The sequence below is a fragment of the Pan paniscus genome, chromosome 8 (genome assembly GCF_029289425.2).
Source record: "Pan paniscus chromosome 8, NHGRI_mPanPan1-v2.0_pri, whole genome shotgun sequence".
In the NCBI taxonomy this organism is placed as follows: Eukaryota; Metazoa; Chordata; class Mammalia; order Primates; family Hominidae; genus Pan; species Pan paniscus.
Genome location: NC_073257.2, coordinates 118693727 through 118713669, shown reverse-complemented (window position 1 = coordinate 118713669; position 19943 = coordinate 118693727). Strand labels below are relative to the sequence as shown.

At 40.7% G+C, this 19943-nt stretch overlaps 1 protein-coding gene across 5 annotated transcripts in view; it reads left to right on the top strand.

Annotated features, from left to right (window-relative positions):
- Nucleotides 1–19943, top strand: part of SORCS1 (sortilin related VPS10 domain containing receptor 1) — a 589577-nt gene that overhangs the window by 330379 nt on the left and 239255 nt on the right. The gene's annotated exons all lie outside the window — the stretch shown is intronic.

Here is a 19943-nt window from a genome sequence, read left to right as displayed (position 1 = left end):
TTTGTGCCCATTGCAGAGTTATGGCCATAATTAGGACTAGAATTAAGGCGTCTTGGTTAGCAGTCATACTTTTTCCACTATGTCATACATCTCCTATTATGAGAGCTTATCTACTCCTCAGATATGTCATTTTTTAGGAAGAAAATATTGCTTTTAAATGAGGAAGACATTTATTTGTCCCTGAAGGGGAGTGGTACTACATCTATACCTTTATTTTCATAAACTTGCATTATCAAATTCCAAATTCTGACATACGATTGCTAAGTAGTACATAGGTTACATGAACTAATAGTATTAATCAGGAAATAGAAAGGTGTCATTCATTAACATACCCTAAACCATAATGTGTTATGAAGGTAGCACTGATGTCTATGTTCTCATCTCAGATTTTTCATTAGCTACTGTTAGTGACCTTGGGTAGGGTCTGCATTTTGCCATCTGGAATATGGAAGGTGATGAAAATATCTCTTAAGCAATCACTCTCAATTCTGGCTGCTTGTCAAAAGTGGTCCCCAAATGTGCAAGCTCTAGCCCCACCACTGTTGCTCTGGATTAGGGCTCAGGTAACTATATCTTACTAAAGCTCCCCAGATGCTTCTGATAGGTATCTAGGATTAAGAACCACTAATATAAAGTGTAATGTTCATTCTGGCTGTAAGCATTTCAAGTTCTTCAGTAGAAACAGCATAACTTTTCAGTTGAGCATAGACTCTGGAGTAAGAAGAAGAGAGAAAACCCAGCTAAACCTATTACCAAGTATATAAGCATGGTGATTTACTTAATCTCTCCAAGCACAGTGGGATTCGGTTTAAAAGGGGGACAGTTACAGTACCTACCTACCTCATGTGGGAAGTTGTAAGGATTATATGAAATTAGGCGTTTCAGGTGCTTAGCACAGAATAGTAAAAGCTTAATTAATGTTTTTTCTTCATTCTTTTTTCTTGCTGAAGTGTCCAGCAGAACTTGATGATAGAAATTTTCTTCTAAGCTCTCCTGTACTTTAGACATTAACAATTTATGGCTTTTGAATGTTTGAAATATGGCTAGTGTTACTGAGTAATTGGATTTTAAATTTCATTTAATTTTAATTAATTTAAATTGATATAGCTGTGTGTGGCTGATGGCCACAGTACCACACAACCAATACTGTCAACCTCACAAATTTAGAACTATACCCAAACATTCCTATCTTCCCTTAATTGGCTGGTTACTTCATCAACAGTTACACCTAAACAATTTTGATCTGCTGTATGCAGTCCCAAATTAAGGAACTGAACTTATATCTTTTATTTTTATGATGAAATTTAGTTGTTTGTTGGCTTTGTATCGATTTTTACAATCTCTCTTAATTTTTCTTCTAGTTCACATTTTTAGCAAATTTAATTTAACAGTCAACAAACTGTATGCTAGGCAATGTGCTATGCACTGTAGGATATAAAGAGAAATAAGCCAGCAACTCATCCTCAGAGGTCCTATATTCTAGTACTAAATGTGGCATGACGTTTTGTAATTGAAAGATCCCTGAACTAAGATTCAGAAATCTAAGTCCCTGCCTTGAATCTACTTCCACCTAACAGGTGACTCTGGGTGAATCATTTACATTTTCTCCATTTGTAAAGTAATATAGGAAAATGGAAGACATTTATGCCTGGAAGAGACCTCAGAGTAATCAATGATAGTCTCTGTTTCACTGATGCTGTTAGAGAGAAACATGAAAAAAAAAAAAGATGCCAAATATCAAATCTGACTATAGGCTTTTCTGTAGCTGCAGAATATATGGTGATGATCCAGAAACTCCAGGATTGTTTCAGGAGCAGGACTTAAGGAGTGAGATGCTCAAGTCCAGATATAGCTGCTAAGACTGGAAGGGAAGCAGAGAGGTAATAATACAGCAAAGAGCCTAACCATCAAATCCACTCAAGTCAATATACCATGAATCAGGCTGCATAATTAGTCCATAGTTATCTGAAGGACGTTTAAAAGGGCATTTAGCCTTGGGCATTTTACTGTTCTTAAGACTTGACACACCCTAGTTCTACAAAAAGAGAAGTCCCTGTGCATGACTATGAGGGAATGGCTTTCTCTGGGACTGTTACCCTTCAGAGCAGAGGTGGTCCTGAGCTGTTTAAATCGCAATGTTATGAGTGAACCTAAAGGAAGGGATGTTTTCCTCTATAGATAAATGAGGGCCTCATGGTCACTTTCTGAGATGCTGATAGATTTAAGAAATATTGGAGGACAATGAAGGTCTTAACAATGGTACACAAATCAATAAAGTTGACATCGCAGTATATTTGTGCACAGTTTTTCTACTTATAAGGTGAATTTATCACCATGAAATATGTACTCCGCCCACCCAAAGGACATATTTGAATCAAAGAGATAGTACTTGCACAACATTTTGAAGTGTGAATATATTTTCTCCAATCAATGAGAATTTATGTTAAAACAAAAAGAAAGAAATTTCAGGCTCCGTTAATTATGCAGAACAAAGGCAGTGCTCACATTTGCTCCAATTCTTCTAGGGCTTAAGCTATCCTCCAGTGAAAAGGGCAGACTCCTTTAAAAAGTTGTATTAATTCTCTCAGGTCTCCGGGGTGCTATCTAGCAAGTCAAAATCTTTTGTACCAGATACTTCTCTCTGCTTTTCACACTAGTGGGAGCAACTGGAATAAAACTGACGACATCAGGGTAACTCTCAGCATTCCCGGAAACCTGTTTTGCCTTCACATTCTTATAGCTATTTTTAGCCATTTGTGTGGACAAGAGCAGTTCTTCAATCATCATGTTGGAAACAGCAGGCTTCATGCCTTGCCTTTGCAGGCAGCTTGTTAGGGGCACTACCGGGGATCAGAGTCCAGAATAAAGCAGGATCTTATTTACAGTTTAAATTAATGATCATCCATCGGCTGTTTCCCTGCAAGCCTGCTGTAAATTACAGCAGCTTTCCTTGGCTAGGTCTGTTACAGTAAAAACTGTAATCTCAACATATGTCAGTGTAAGAAATCTTGACTAAGAGATAGGAAGAGGGGTCCTAGGTATTAGCCTAGATTGTTCATACTCTCTTTCAAAGGAAACCTGCATCTGGCCGCTGATATATGAGGTTAGCCCAGAAGAAAAGGCTGAGTGGTCCCAGTGCCAGAGGAGAGGCAGGCTGGCTATCTGTCACGATGTCTCAGAGGGAGAGCAGTTCCCCCCACCCCAGCTCATGATAAATCCCAAGGCTTGTTTGTGTCAGCAGAGGTTTATTGGTCACATACAGTCCGCTATAAGAAAAGATGATTTAACCTGTACTGGAAAGGAACAGCTGGGATGCAGAAGGTGATGGGAAGAACTAATACAAATGTAGCAAAGAAAAAAAAAAAACTTGGCCGGGCGCGGCGGCTCACGCCTGTAATCCCAGCACTATGGGAGGCCGAGGCGGGTGGATCACGAGGTCAGGAGATTGAGACCATCCTGGCTAACATGGTGAAACCCCGTCTCTACTAAAAATACAAAATAATTAGCCAGGCGTGGTGGCGGGTGCCTGTAGTCCCAGCTACTCAGGAGGCTGAGGCAGGAGAATGGCGTGAACCTGGGAGACGGACGTTACAGTGAGCTGAGATCGCGCCACTGCACTCCAGCCTGGGTGACAGAGCGAGACTCGTTCTCAAAAAAAAAAAAAAAAAAAAAAAAAAAGTTGAAATCTCAATTTCACTCTCAAATTCTCTGAGTTGATGTGTATTCTGCCTAAAAAGAAAACTTCTGTATACTCTGTGTGTCTTTATCAGCCATACCTTTCCCATCACCCCCAACTAACCCAAGCTGTTCTCCCTTCACAAGGATCGTGTAACATCTTCAAGGATTAAAGAATATAAAACCCCTAGTGGAATTCACTGGGGAATAAAAGAAAAAAAAAGTGTTTTGTTTTGGTTTTTTACTTGGAAAAGCCAATTCTTTTAGTTGTTTTATCCTTGTGGTCTCAGCACACTATCTAGCAAAGAAAAATCTAGACAGTATTTGTACTTTATGTTTTCTGCACCCCCTTCACACTCCAGTTTTTTCTCATTTCTGTGTTATCACCACTTAATTTACATCATTCCTGCTGAGAGACTCTTCTAAGACTTTCATTCTATAAAGAGGACCCTAGCTCCTCAGAATACATTGGTCATTCCTACGGGTCTCTTGGTACATACCAGCATTAAACACTGTGTTTTCTCCAGATGTTTAAGTTTTAATTACCCTATTATATGTGGCACTTTCTAAATAAGAGTTTGATTATTGACTTTTTGTCTCTTTATATCTGAGCATGCTTAATTCCTCTTGTCATTTGGATGAGTAGTTTGTGTATCATGTATATGACTTTTTTTTTTTTTTTTTTTGAGATGAAGTCTCACTCTGTTGCCCAGGCTGGAGTGCAGTGGTGCAATCTCAGCTCACTGCAACCTCCGCCTCCCGGGTTCAAAAAATTCTCTGCCTCAGCCTCCCAAGCAGCTGGGATTACAGGCGTCTACTACCACATCCAGCTAATTTTCATATTTTTAGTAGAGGTGGGGTTTTACCATCTTGGCCAGGCTGGTCTTGAACTTCTGACCTCATGATCCACCCACCTCGGCCTCCCAAAGTGCTGGGATTACAGATGTGAGCCACCACACCCAGCCTTTTTTTTTTTTTTTTTTTTTGAGATAGAGTCTTGCTCTGTTGCCTAGGCTGGAGTACAGTGGCACAACTGCAACCTCCGCCTCCTGGGTTGAAGCAATCCTTCTGCCTCAGCCTCCTGAGTAGCTGGGACTAAAGGCATGCACCACCACACCCAGCTAATTTTTGTACTTTTGGTAGAGACGGGATTTCACCATGTTAGCCAGGCTGGTCTCGAACTCCTGACCCCAGGTGATCCACCCGCCTCGGCCTCCCAAAGTGCTGGGATTACAAGCATGAGCCACCACGCCAGGCCCATGTATGTGACTTTTGAGGACAGCAAAGAGGAATGGTTGATAGGATCCACCACCTTCTCTTAGGAAGAATCACGTATCATTGAATCTGAATCTAAAAGATTTTGGGGATATTAAAATTCTACTCTTTTCTTTAACAGATATGGAAACTGAGTCCCAGAGAGTTTAGTGACTTGTCTGAAGTTACATGCAGCTGGGGAATGATAAGCTAAGATCATTAGACCTTGAAAGTGAACCTTAAATGCCACCTCTTCCATAAAATTTAATCAATTTCCCTAAGGAGACTTGCTCACTCCCTCTTATCTCCAAGACATCTGTTTTCTTTTTTCTAGCACTTTACTCTCACTTCTGATTATAGTTGTTCTTGACCATGTCTAATACTCCCTTTAGAATGCGAGGTCCTAGATGGCATAAAGTGCCTTAATCAGTTATGTATTCTTTAACGTGCTGAGCATAGGATTTTGGTATACAGTAGGTGTCCAATACATGACTGAATATTTGAATTGAACTTTGGTTCACTTTTGGACTCCTAGGCTGAAACTTAAATGAAATGCTCTGTGAAATCAGCTTTGACTCCTTTCTTTTCTCTAACTATAAATTTAATTATTTCAAGTGAGTAAACAAGAACAGTAAAGAATCTCTGTAGGTTTTAGTCATTTCTAGGTCATAATGTATAATTTTGTCTGTTCTAACCAAGAAGAACATGATTAATATTTAAAATGCCAGGACTTTGCATAGCACTCACTTGACATTATCTAGGGAGGCCAAGAGGAGCTAGCGTATTGTATAATACATCAAAGGGGGTGCATGACATTCCCTTGGCGGACAAGCAACACTTGCTCATTCCACCTTAACTCTTTCATCTGTCCCTTTGTACACAAGATCATCCATTTGCCTCTAATCTTTTTAAGAAGGATGTATGTTTCATTCATAAAGAAATGGTCCAGGTGCGGTGGCTTACACCTGTAATCCCACCACTTTGAGAGGCCGAGGTGGGTGGATCACCTGAGGTCAGGAGTTTGAGACCAGCCTGGCCAATATGCTGAAACCCTGTCTCTACTAAAAATACAAAAAAATTAGCCGGGTGCGGTGGCAGGTGCCTGTAATCCCAGCTACTTGGGAGACTGAGGCGGGAGAATCACTTGAACCTAGGAGGTGGAGGTTGTGGTGAGCCGAGATCATACCACTGCACTCCAGCCTGGGCACAACAGAGCAATATTCCAAAAAAAAAAAAAAAAAAAAAACCACGCATGAATTCAGAGACATAGTGGAAGTGGCATTTTCCAAACTTCAATAAAAGTGACATGTAGTAAGTAAATCCTTACTTCCCTACACTTAACCTGAGGAATGATGGCCAAAGGGAAAGGTCCTCTCCTTTGATCTTTTTTTGGGTACCGCTGAGTGTTTATACTGTTTCAGTCCATGAAGCATTGTTCTGTTTTCTTCCTGAACATTAAAAATATAAAATCCAAGAAAGCATGCTGCATCTCTCTTTTTACTTGGAGTGATTTTCCAACAGTAATCCCCTGGGTTTCAAATGAGCTACAGAATAATAAGTGCAGAACGCTCTCTTTGAAACAGGGTTGGAGTGCCAGGAGCAGTGCCCACTCCACAACCCCTTGTCACTCCAAGAAGTCCCTGCGGAAGCCTCTGGAACTCATGAGCTCTTTGGAACGTAGAGAAAAACAACACTGATCTAAGACACTCTTCTCTCTGTACACTGACCTATACCCGAAATTGCCATATATTCTATATTAGTTTATATAAATCAAAGCACCTATTATAACATTCATAAATTTAAAAATGCTAATAAAACTACACTCTTAAATTTTAATACAATATGTTACATTACACACTAAGTACCTAGTTGATTTTTCTGGGATATTATCTGTGTCTATCTAACACTGATGTAGTAAAAAATAAATTAATTAATGATAAATCAGGTTCAGGCAGTAAATTCTGATCAATGCATACATTCCAAAACGTACTTTTTCCTTCCTCCTATCTTTTCTTGTCCCCTATATCTGCTAATTTGCCTGGTTCTCAGAACTGATCAGGTTAACTGGTGGTTTACTGCTTTACTTCATGTGGCATTAAGTACTTTTTTTTTTTTTTTTTTTTTTTGAGATGGAGTCTTGCTCTGTCGCCCAGGCTGGAGTGCAGTGGCACGATCTCGGCTCACTGCAAGCTCTGCCTCCCAGGGTCACGCCATTCTCCTGCCTGAGCCTCCCGAGTAGCTGGGACTACAGGCGCCCACTACCACGCCCGGCTAATTTTTTTGTATTTTTAGTAGAGACATGGTTTCACAGTGTTAGCCAGGATGGTCTTGATCTCCTGACCTCGTGATCCACCCGCCTCGGCCTCCCAAAGTGCTGGGATTACAGGCATGAGCCACCATGCCCTGCCTAGTACAAAGTACTTTTTTGATAGAAAGAAGCTTCCTGCTTAATTAACATTTTTGTTATTCTTCATTTGTAAGTGTTATGTCTATCACATATAAGAAGCATCTAATGCATTACATATTAATCATGAATTGGTGACTTTAAAAACTAAGTTATATCTGTATGATGATCAAGTTTATATGTTATTGACATTATAATTCAAAATTGTATTAGCTACATTTATGTATTTTTAAAAGATACAGGTATTTAGCTAGCTCAATAAATAGGTAGAAAGGTAATAGATAGGTCCACCTATAAATCTCTTCTAAGTTTAGATAATGCTTTTTTCATTAAAAAATAGACTCTATCTTTTGGTTTGATACCTTTTTAACAAATGAAATTAATCAAGGTAATGATAGCCTAAATTACTCTCTAAATATTATGAAGATTGATCTGGAAACTGCATGTTTTTTATATCACTGAGTGGTTCTTGGAAAATAGGTTGCCTCTGTGGCCAAGTGATCAGAAATTCTGAAATACAAAAGGAAACCTTTTGGAAGCTGACCATTCTTCAAGTAAGCATAATAGACTATCTGCATAATCTTCTTTGAGAACAATTTGTTTTTAAAGTTATCTGTCTATTTATTTATTTATTTTTGTCTCATCATCTGTCCTTCTTAGAGCTCATGTTCTCTGAGGTCTGGCTGGCCAAATATTAAGTGCCCATCCATTACCCTTTTATGAAGGTCAAATGCATTATTTCTGGTTGGTTCCAAGTTATGCTCTGCTGTGGAAAATGGTCAGAGGTCTTTTCAACATTCTGGTCTGTTTGCTTCCAGCACACTCCCTGTGGTTTCTCAGGGGTTTCCGTCATCTTGTGTTTGACATACTGTATCTAGAACATTTGTTTCTAGTGAATAGCCTGTGCTGCTCTTATATAAGATGGATGGAGATGAATGGTGTCTGCTACAGGAAATTTGCGATATTTACTAGGGTGGAGATGTTTCACTCCAATGTATCAGAACTGCCCCAAGCTTTCTCCTGGTGCTGTCATGAAAACAAAGTCAATGTGGATGAATCTTTAATAAAACCACTATTTCTCCCCTGGAGAAATTAAGAGTGCACCACCAGCCTCAGGGGCTAAACTGTTTCTATTCAAACATTTCTTTTGCTGACCTGACCTTTCCCTTGACCAGATCTTCTTTTGATGGTTTTGTCCCTTTGTTCCTCAAAGCATCACTTCCCTATTTTACTGGGTCCTTGACCTCTAATGTGCTCTTGTTTTACAACCTTTCAAGTCAACTACTTAAATTAGGTTTTGCAGAACAAAAACTATAGCTTGTAGGTAACAGGTAGGCTTAGATGCTCCTAGGTGAAAAGGCCTGCTGTATGGGATATATACGATATAACAGCTGGGAGAGAAAAATCTTTTCCTGGCTGCTTGGGGCAGTATGTGTGTTTGGGGAGTAGAATACTAAGTGTGGCCTTGATTGATGGCATCTGGCACCAGGAAATGAACATGCTTATAGTGGAGAAAATGACAATGTGGATGTATCCAAAAAACAAAAGATATGTAAAAAGAAAATATCTGGAATGCACAGCCTCTCACAGATAAGAGAAGAGGCATAGAAGGAAGGCTACAGAGGTAAAGCTGAGAGAGAAGACGACAGAGATTACTGTGCAGAATTTAAAGTAACCAGAGTAATGGGAGAATGCTAATACAAAGAGCACAATGAAGACAGAGGGCAGAAGAAAAAGAAATAATAAAATTGTAAATATTTTCAGCAGTAGAAGTTTAGGAATCTCTGGAGATCTCTCAGAAAGAGGAGAGCTAATTTACCAGGAACTTATTAAGACTTTCAGAGGGAGTACAATTTACCCTTATCTTTCTGTTCTTCCTGAGTGGTTTCAAAGGGGTAAAAGATGTTGATGGCTGTGGTTGAAATTGGTTTTGCCAGGAAGGAAAGCACAATTATGACTCAAGTGTGGGGGTGTGGTAGGCCTAGATCTAGGTTCTCCAGCTCCCCTGCAGCAGATTCAAATATCATCGCTGCTGCCCACACTTAATGGATTTTTGTCCTTTTAATGCTCTCTTAGCTACTCCCTCATACCACTGTGCAATGATCTCTTGTATTTATATGTATACCTTGTATTTTCTGCACTCGTCACGTATACCAACTCAGCACCTATTTCCTGTCACTGCGGAGATACACTTTGTTATTTGAAGGTGGTCATTATGAATTTTTGCTCAGGGGCATCATTAGTTGTGGAACAGTATTTAATATAATGGACCCTGGAGCCAGGTGACCTGGCCTTAAATTCCAGCTAAGCTACATAATAATTGTGTGCCCTTAGACAACATTTTATTTGTTGGTTTATTTGTTGTAAACCCCTGCATGACACAGTTTCCTCCTCTCCAAACTAAAATATAATGATTGTGTCAACATCCTAAAGTAGTTATGGGAAATAAAGAGTCAAAACCAGCAAAGAACAGTGTCTGAGACCTAGCAAGCGTTCAACAAATGTTAGTCTCATTGTTACTCTTCTTAACTGTTCCAAATTATATGGCCATGCCTTATGCTGTCTTTTGTCAACTCAACCAGAAGGTATTAAATGCCTATTTTGTTCCAGATCTTTTTTAAGAACTGGGAAATAGAAATATAAGAGGTTGTTCTTACTCTTAATGATTGCACAGTCTGGTTGAGGAGATGAATGTATAAACAATCTCTTACAGCACAGTACTTATGTATCATGATAGCTATGTACATAGAACTCTATCTTTGGAGACTAGGAAGGTTTCACAGAGATGCAAATATTTGTCAAAGGAGAAGGGGAAAGGAAGATGAAAACAGTCTTTCGGTGTACGTACTATGAGAAACTAGTGTCCACAAGCGCACAATGCATATCTTGGCGTAGTTTTCAGATGTAAATGATTAAGAGTGTCTATTTAGACTCGTAAAACATGTTAATTTCCACTGCTATCTTACTATGCTAATTAAACCCTAAAAAATTCCAGCTGGAGGCGGTGGCTCACACCTGTAATCCCGCCGAGGCAGGCGGATCACCAGGTCAAGAGATCGAGACTATCCTGGCCAACATGGTGAAACCCCGTTTCTACTAAAAATACAAAAATTTGCTGGGCCTGGTGGTGCGTGCCTGTAGACCAAACTACTCGGGAGGCTGAGGCAGGAGGATCACTTGAACCTGGGAGGCGGAGTTTGCAGTGAGCCAAGATCTCGCCACTGCACTCCAGCCTGGTGACAGAGCAAGAATCCATCTAAAAAAAAAAAAAAAAATCCTCATGACCCATTTGAATTACAGTTTTTATGTAATAATGTAATTTATTTTCAGTTGCAATAAACTTTCTTCCTGTCTTGCTTGTAAAATCAGTAAATGGGCAGTGGTGACATTATTAATATTGAATTAATAGAACTAAAATTCACCTTATTATAGATTTGATATATTCAGCATGTATCTTAAGTACTACTGGCCAGTCAGAACTATTGATGAAATTTGGGGGTATAATATTAAGAAGAGATTAATTGACATGTTTTATTGAACACCTGGCTTGTGCCTTGTTCTCTGCAAGCATAAAGGTGAATATAAAAGAAGCATGAACCTCGCTTTGCTCTTACGGAGTTTACCATCCCAGCTCAGGGATGCAATTAAATAATATAAGGTAGTAGAGTGGATTGTACAGACAACAAAGGCTTTAAGAGTTTAGAGAGGGCTGTAATCTCACATAGTCAGGGAAGCAGCATAAAAGGGCTTAAGCTGACCAATGAAGCAGATCAGCATAACACAAAGTCATGACATTCACAACAGAAAAATATCATTTAGTTGAACCAATATTTATTGACTGCCAGGCAGTAGAGATACAAACATGCATAACACAGGGCCCTGTCTGCAGAGAGCTTACAGATGGAAGGGAGAACTATGTAGTTGGAAATGAGCATCGAGTTTATACTGGTAAAGGTACTGTATCTTTCATTCTCTAGAATCTTAATAATTTGTTATTATGTTACACATTCTACTCCTTTGCCTCTTAAAGCTCATAAAATGTTCCTTTGATAGATCGTTTATGTAAATTCTTGATGTAGAGAATACAGTCTCTCTAAACTTATTGGACCCTGAGGAGGTGGTCTGGATCACAGGAGTGGGTGAATATTGGGAAAGATGAGGAAATGAGAAAAATGGAGTAAAACGTAGCAATAAAAGAAGCAGCCAAGCATTTGTGGGGAAGCAGGAGGGGCCTGGTGTTCCAATGATTAGTACTTCATCTTTTTCTCTACTACTTTCTAAAAAGGGCCCAAATTCCCTTGAACAAGAATAACTACAACTTTAATTGCAGATGCTATCCCCATCAGCATCCAGATTTCACCGGGATGGATGTAGCTTTTCTTAGGAGCCAAACCCATCCAACTTGACTCAAATAATTAAAGTGTTTGGATTCGAGGCTGTCCAGGAAAACAGCTGAACTTGTGCCGGGGAAAGATAGGTTGGATCTTATAGGAAGGCATGTATTTGATATTGAAGTAGTCTGTTTTCTTTTGAATCTCTGTGATGTGGTGTGTTTGTGTGTGTCCACCACTTTTGCTTTATTAGTGCATTATTTAACGAACTGATTTACGTATTTTCTCCACTCACTAATACTGTCTTTGTTCCTTGGGCCCAAGCCCTTTGTGCTTCCATTTGGAAGTACATTGCTGACATTTACAGACTCCCACAGAGGACTCAGTCAATTACTACCATAGATGCCCATTGTTCCAAGAGAGCTGACCTTTACCCCAGGCACCAATTAAAATCCATTGCTTCTTACCCCTGCAGCGCCAGTGCTTGCTGTAATTCTGGCTCGATGCCCATTGCAACTGGTGGGATGCATTCATTTTAGTCTTCGTTTTATTATTATTTTTTTTTTCAAACAAGAAGAGAGGGACCTGCAAATGAAAATGTATGCTTTCTTTAAAAGAAGGGGCAGACCACCAGAATTACCAATCATTTTCAATTAAATGACCTTTTGTGTCAACAAAAATAATGACCCTAAATAAATAAAATAATTAGGAAAAAATTGGGAAGTTGCCTGTAGGATTATCCCAGTTTCAAAAAACAGCAGAGCTCTCTAATTACTTCCTGATGATGATTTGTTGCTAATTGCAGGGCTGTTGTGCCCTAGGCATAGCTGGGTATGCTCTATGGCAAGCTGACAGAGAGACCAAAGTCCCAGCATGTGGGACATCAGGCACCGAGCCCTCTACCTATCAAATTATATGAGTTACCAGCACACTGCTAGGCTGGTGGCCTCTCAGGTAAACATAAGTTTCTTCCTGTAATCAAATTTAGGTTTAGGGCATTTAGAGCCAGAACTAGTTTGTCTGAAATCACAGATGTTCATTGTAGCAAGACTAGTACTTCTGACTGACCAGTAGCCTTAAAGATGTGCTAATTTAGAGAAATAAAAATGAAAAGGTATTGAAAGGTTTATAATTCCCTTTGTAACTTTTTTCACTCTTCTATTTCCACTACCTTCTGTTGTGCTAAGGGTTTGATGCTGCTGACATTTTAATGGGATTCGAAGCCAAATTCTACCAACCAAATTATTTTGGTAGAAATGGCCATAATACAAACACAGTGGCCCAAAAAGAATTCTGAGTTTACTCAGATTGAGACAAGAAGTCCCGATTTGCTAAAAAGTAAATGGAGCTTGAAATTTGCCTTTCCCTGTTTGATTTAAAATTCAAGATCTAAGCAAGTTAAAGCTTGACAGAAAGAACTGGCCTCTTCTTGTAGAAGTAGCCTCTTCCTCCCACTTCCTCCTTGCACTTTTAGTGCTAACAACCACATGCAGAAAATGCAATTAATTATTTGATCTGCAGAGGAAGTGGTTTCTGCAGTTATATTTCCCTTCTCCCCTCTATTTACTATTTGAAATTTTATAGACTTGTGAAGATTATACTTGTATGAGGGCTTAAAAATTCCCGAGAGCCATAGCATCTCACTTATCCTACCCCAAAGGCCTTGGTGGTATAGACTGAGAGTATAATATGATGAGTAGGAGGCCATCTGGCTCCCTGGAGACCCAAGTCAGCATTCTCTTACCCAGGTACCAATGGAAACTGATCAAGCTCATTTGATAAAGCCCAGAAGATTATCAAACCCAAACCATTTGGCTTCAATTATTATAAATACAAAGTTTTGCCCATGGTTCATTATGTTCCTCCCATACATACCTAACTCGGGGGAATTACAAAGAACACTGAAATAAATACGTGGGAGAGGGCCTTGTTGAAATTGGATACTGGATATTACGTATCTACAACTGCTTAGTTTGTTGCTTCTTTATTTTCTTCCCTCTCTCCCTCCCTTTATTCCTTTCTTTTTTCTTTCCAAATATCATTTATTAGAAGGACAGAGGCCGGGTTAGGTGGCTCACGCCTGTAACCCTAGCACTTTGGGAGGCCAAGGTGGGTGGATCACGAGGTCAGGAGATCGAGACCAGCCTGACCAACATGGAGAAACCCCATCTTTACTAAAAATAGAAAAATTAGCTGGGTGTGGTGGCATGCACCTGTATCCCAGCTACTCGGGAGGCTGAGGCAGGAGAAGGGTGTGAACCCAGGAGGTGGAGGTTGCAGAGAGCCGAAGTCATGCCACTGCACTCCAGCTTAGGCAACAGAGTGAGACTCCATCTCAAAAACTAAAAAATAAATAAAAGGGCAGAATATAAGACTACCTTTTTTTTTTTTTTTTTTTTGAGATGGAGTCTCGCCCTGTCGCCCAGGCTGGAGTGCAGTGGCGCGATCTGGGCTCACTGCAAGCTCCGCCTCCCACGTTTACGTCATTCTCCTGCCTCAGCCTTCCAAGTAGCTGGAACTACAGGCGCCCGCCACCACGCCTGGCTAATTTTTTTGTATTTTTAGTAGAGAGGCTGTTTCACCACGTTAGCCAGGATGGTCTCGATCTCCTGACCTCGTGATCCGCCCGCCTTGGTCTCCCAAAGTGCTGGGATTACAGGTGTGAGCAACTGCGCCCGGCCAAGACCACCTTGTATATTTACAACATAGTATATTTTCAGAATGATTACAGAACTTTGAGTATGAATGTGTAATCATCTTATCCTTATAAAAATACCATGAGGTGGGTAGGAGAGGTTAAGGCATTGCTGCTTTATATGTGAAGCCTAGTTAGTGACTGGTTGCCTTTAACTAGAACCCCGATCTTTGCATTTCTGGTCTATGTTCTTCTGTCATAGTTTACTATTTTCCAAACCTTGCTCCAGTTTTCTTGTCTGGAAGGTTAGTTTTTACTAGTGTTCTTCAGGCTGATCCCTCTGTAGATCTTCAATAAATTTCGTGTTTTAAATACAAATTATATAATCTCAGATAAAATACAAAGCACAGAGAAAATGTAAAGGCAAACCATATGTCATATTTTTAAGTTGCCTTATGTAAAATAATTCAGCTTGTCATTTCTGGATAACAGCCTTGACAGATTTACAGGATAAGCTTGATGCTTTCAGAAGTCTGAAAAGGATTCTATATCGAGGATCCCAAGAAAACCTTGTTGTAAGTCCAGGTCTCAGTACTGGTTTCTAGGAAGGACTCAGTAAATACTTGCCAATAAGTCAATGAATAAATACATGCATGGATGAATGAATATAATAGATAAAAGGAAGTTGATGGATTTTCTCGTTGGTATTTCTTTTGTTTTTGTTTTGAGACAATGTCTCACTCTGTAGCCTCAGCTGGAGTGCAGTGGTGTGATCATAGCTCACTGCAGCCTTGAATTCCTGGGCTCAAGCAATCCTCCCACCCCAGCCTCCAGTGTAAGTAGGGATGACAGGCACATGACACTGCCCACTGTCCCCTCTGCCAGCTAATTTAAAAACACTTTTTTTGTAGGTACATGGTCTCCCTATGTTGCCCAGGCTGGTCTCAAACTCCTGAGCCCAAGTGATCCTCCTGCCTCAGCCTCTCAAAGCTTTGGGATTGCAGGCGTGAGCCCACTCCGCCTGGCCCTTGATATTTCTAAGATTAGAGTTGCCAACAGTAATCAAGATAGATTTTCAATGGCAGGGAGATGTCATGCCATTTCTGTAACAAGACAATATTTCTTGTTCTAACTTTAAGATTTCCTGGTGGCCTACAGCTGCCTCTCTTTACTCACAATGTACATTCGTTTACTCTGGGTTTCTTTTCTCCATTGGAGGGAATGCATTTCAGAAATGCGCCTGTCAGGCCGGGCGTGGTGGTTCACGTCTGTAATCCCAGCCCTTTGGGAGGCCGAGGTAGGTAGGATCACGAGGTCAGGAGTTTGAGACCAGCCTGGCCAACATAGTGAAACCCCATCTCTACTAAAAATACAAAAAATTAGCCGGGCTTGGGGGTGGGTGCCTGTAATTTCAGCTACTCAGGAGGCTGAGGCAGGAGAGTAGCTTGAACCTGGGAGGCAGGGGTTGCAGTGAGCCAAGATCTCACTATTGCACTCCAGCGAGGGCGACAGTGCAAGTCTCCATCTCAAAAAAAAAAAAAAAAAAGAAAAAGAAACAAAGAAATGCGCCTGTCCTACTCACTTATCTGTGGCCAGGGTCATGAGGGACAATACAATTCGCTGATGTTTGGTGCAAGGATCTGCTTAGATACCATTGCCCTAAATGATGCTTCTTGGAGAAGCCACAGCTGAGAAATGGTCACTACATTATTGCGCGTGCGTGCTGATCAGAACTTGTTCTTTCCCTTGTACAGCTTTATTCATGGGATCTGATCAAATCTTGTGGCTCTATCGTTACCTTTAACCTTTGAGATACACTACCATTAAATCTGTAGGTACTTGCTTTTTCTGTAGGAACTACTAGTCTTTCTCAGCTCCCTAGAAAAGAGAGATCCTATTCTTCCATGAAATTTCCTCTGTCGTATAAATAGCTATTAATATATACATAATATACATACATGCATACATATATGTTGCATTTACTCTATTAAACACTGAACACATGGATCCTAGTGAATAACCCTCCCCCACTTTTTCAGTGACAGACACTTTTTCTATATCAGATTTATAAAAGAAACTAATAGAACTACCACAGGGAAAGATATAAAGACAAATATTAGAAAGCTGTTTACAACTAGACCTAAATCGGAACTAGAAATCTGCCTTTGCCTTTTGAGCTAAGTGGTATTTAAAGTAACCCACACTCACACGTTTTAAAGAAGAAATAGAACAGCAATGGCTCCAGCTTCTCAAATCAGTGATTATAATAAACTGTAAGCTCTAAGACATGCATATGTGAAATGTACTGAGAACATTCCCACGTATGGTGGTAGTAGATTCAGAAACAAAACAAAACTCCAGGCCGGGTGCAGTGGCTCACACCTGTAATCCCAGCACTTTGGGAGGCCGAGGCGGGCGGATCATGAGGTCAGGAGATTGAGACCATCCTGGCTAACACAGTGAAACCACGTCTCTACTAAAAATAGAAAAAAATAGCAGGATGCGGTGGCGGGCGCCTGTAGTCCCAGCTACTCGGGAGGCTGAGGCAGGAGAATGGCATGAACCCGGGAGGCAGAGCTTGCAGTGAGCCGGGATCGGGCCACTGCACTCCAGCCTGGGCGACAGAGCTAGACTCCATCTCAAAACAAACAAACAAACAAACAAACAAACAAACTCTGAAACCATCAAGGTAAGTATGATAAACTCCATTTTCAAGTTGAGGAAATGAAGATTCAGTGAGTGGATTGTCCAGGTCATGTAGCTGGTAACCATGCAAGGATGTGGCAACCTGGAGATTTTCTCGAGCTTTTTGGTTAACATTCACATTCTCTACATAGTAACTAAAGAGTATAATCTCCTTAGGGCCACAATTATTTCCCCAAGGGTGCATGGGAGTTAATAGCAACTGCTCAATGAAGCAAGCAGTAACAGTAATTTCTGTTTCTTAGCCATTTATAGCAGAGTACTGCTGCTTGAATGTTTTGGTATCTTTTGCTTTTCCCAATATAAATGAAAATCCTAAAGATATGTCCAGTTGCCTTTCAAGGAATTAGTAGGATGAAGTGGCTAAATTACTACTGAGGTTCTTAAACGTCCGCATATATGAAAATCATCTAGGGAGCTTGTTAAACTGCAGATCTGGGGGCCTATTTCTCAGAAATTCTAGGTAGTTAGTTCTGAGAATCTGCATTTTAACAAGCATGTGCCACTTTTCCATCTCCCTGCAGTTCTGCTGCACGTAGACCAAGTACTACACTTTACTAAACAGAGGTGAGCTGTGCCAACAGGAAGGTATTATTTTTCAGTGAAACTCTTGGTTACATTTTTTCTTTATGAAAAGGCTCTTGGTGTTGGTGATGCAAGGATAAATATTGAAGTTATGTGTTTGAAACCTGCAGTCCTCTACTGGACAGTGGAAGTTTTGATTTGAAAACTTCTGGTGGCTCACGCCTGTAATCCCAGCACTTTGGAGGCCGAGGTGGGTGGATCATGAGGTCAGAAGATCAAGACCAGCCTGGCCGAGATGGTGAAACCCCGTCTCTACTAAAAATACAAAAATTAGCCGGGTGTGGTGGTAGGCGCCTGTAATCCCAGCTACTTGGGAGGCTGAGGCAGGGAATTGCTTGAACCCAGGAGGCGGAGGTTACGGTGAGCTGAGATTGCACCACTGCACTCCAGCCTGGGCGACAGAGTGAGACTCCATCTCAAAAAAAAAAAAAAAGAAATTATACCCTTTTTCTCCATTTGTCCCTTTGACATAAAAACTAGCCTCATGATTTCTCTCCTAGAAAGACAGCTGTATTTTGCATTTGGCTGCTGGATGGGTGAAGGAGAGTACATAGACATGCTCAGAGCATCTTTGAAATTTAAGGAAATGGGTAGCCACAGCTTTTAGTAGTGCATTAGGAGAGCACAGTGAGCAGGTAGCCCTTTCCCCTCTGCTCTTCCACTTAGGAATTGAAGTAGGGACTGGAATTCATAATTCTTAGTTACTTCATGGCATAGAATGCTTACTAGCAGTTGAACATTCCAGAGCCCTGGGAGGCCACTATTATGGTGTATTCAAAGACATTTGTTAAGCCCAGGGAGGGGAGCTTCTTGGAATTTTGTTTTTCAAAAGTTCCACTCCATTATTCCAGAGTTCTAACTTTATTCCTTAGCACAGCAAGTGACTCTGTCTTGGTATGAAACACAGGCATCCCACATAGGCTTATTAGTTACAAAGTGCTATTCAAAGAGCCCTTGAAAGCAAAACATTTTTTAAAAAAATTGCAGGTATTTTTTTAAAAAACAAATTTGGGAATAAATTCTAACATGTATCATTGCCTGCAAGATGAGTGAAGAGGGGGTTATATTGCTTTAAATTTGGACTGATGTAGTTTTAAGGCAGCTTGGACTAGTGGGCTACTGCCTGTCACTGAACTTAAACATTTTTTTTTTTCCTGAGACGGAGTCTCACTGTGTCACCCAGGCTGGAATGCAGTGACATGATCTCAGCTCGCTGCAACCTCTGCCTCCCAGGTTCAAGTGATTCTCCTGCCTCAGCCTCCCAGGTAGTTGGGACTACAGGCGCGTGCCACGACACCTGGCTAATTTTTGTATTTGTAGTAGAGACGGGCTTTTGCCATGTTGGCCAGGCTGGTCTTGAACCCCTGACCGCAGGTGATCCGCCCGCCTCTGCCTTCCGAAGTGCTGGGATTACAGGCGTGGGCCACTGCTTTCGGCTAACTTAAACATTTTTCACCTCCCCACAAAAAGATGCTATTAATCATGGACATGTTTTATTCCATAATTGTAGTGCCTCCCTTCTGCCATCCACAAACAGTAGATGTGCCTTAAAGTGAAATAACAAAACACAAGGGAAGAAAAGGACTATTGTTTGAAAAGAGACAGACACAAATACACAGAAGAGGGTTCTTTCACTTTAATAGAGAGCCAGGTGCTCATATCAGCCTACAAACAGATTCTGGAGATTTTTTTTTTTATATATATAGTGAAGGGGAGTCTATGAAGGCTGTAGAACTAATGGAAGAATAAAGGTCCAGATACCACCAGATGTCACCTTTCCTAGCCCCTTCCTTTGTACTCAGGAGCTCAGCCTTCCTCTGCCCGGTGCTGCCAAAGCTGGGCTGTCACTCATCTCCATTTTGCATTTTGGCCGTCATGTCTTTCAAGATCCGGCCGTGATGAGTGGAATTGTACAGGGCTAGCAGGGGGATCCTGGCATGATGAGAGAGCCTTCCTGGGAGCCCAGTACAGATTGGATCATGCCATCTTCTCAAAAGGGCAGCCTGGCTGCAGAGCATCTCAGCCAAGAGAAGAGTAAGCTCCTCCAACCCTGGCATCTTCTGTCCCTGTGCCAAGCCCAAGGTCAACTTCATTGCCAGTGTCTAAGAACTTCGAGACTTTTAGTCTGGGAGGGTTTTTTAAATTATTATTTATTTATTTATTTCTATTGTATACCTATTACTCCCCATTCTCGCCCCTCCCCCCACAACCACAAAAACAAAAGCAAAACAAAACAAAAAGAAGAAGAAAGAAAAAAGTCTTGTCTAGAAAAAAGAAAATCATCATGCAAAGACTGAATCTGAGTCTGATGACTTGGCTTGAATCCCATGTCTTGTTTACTTTACAACTGGCGGTA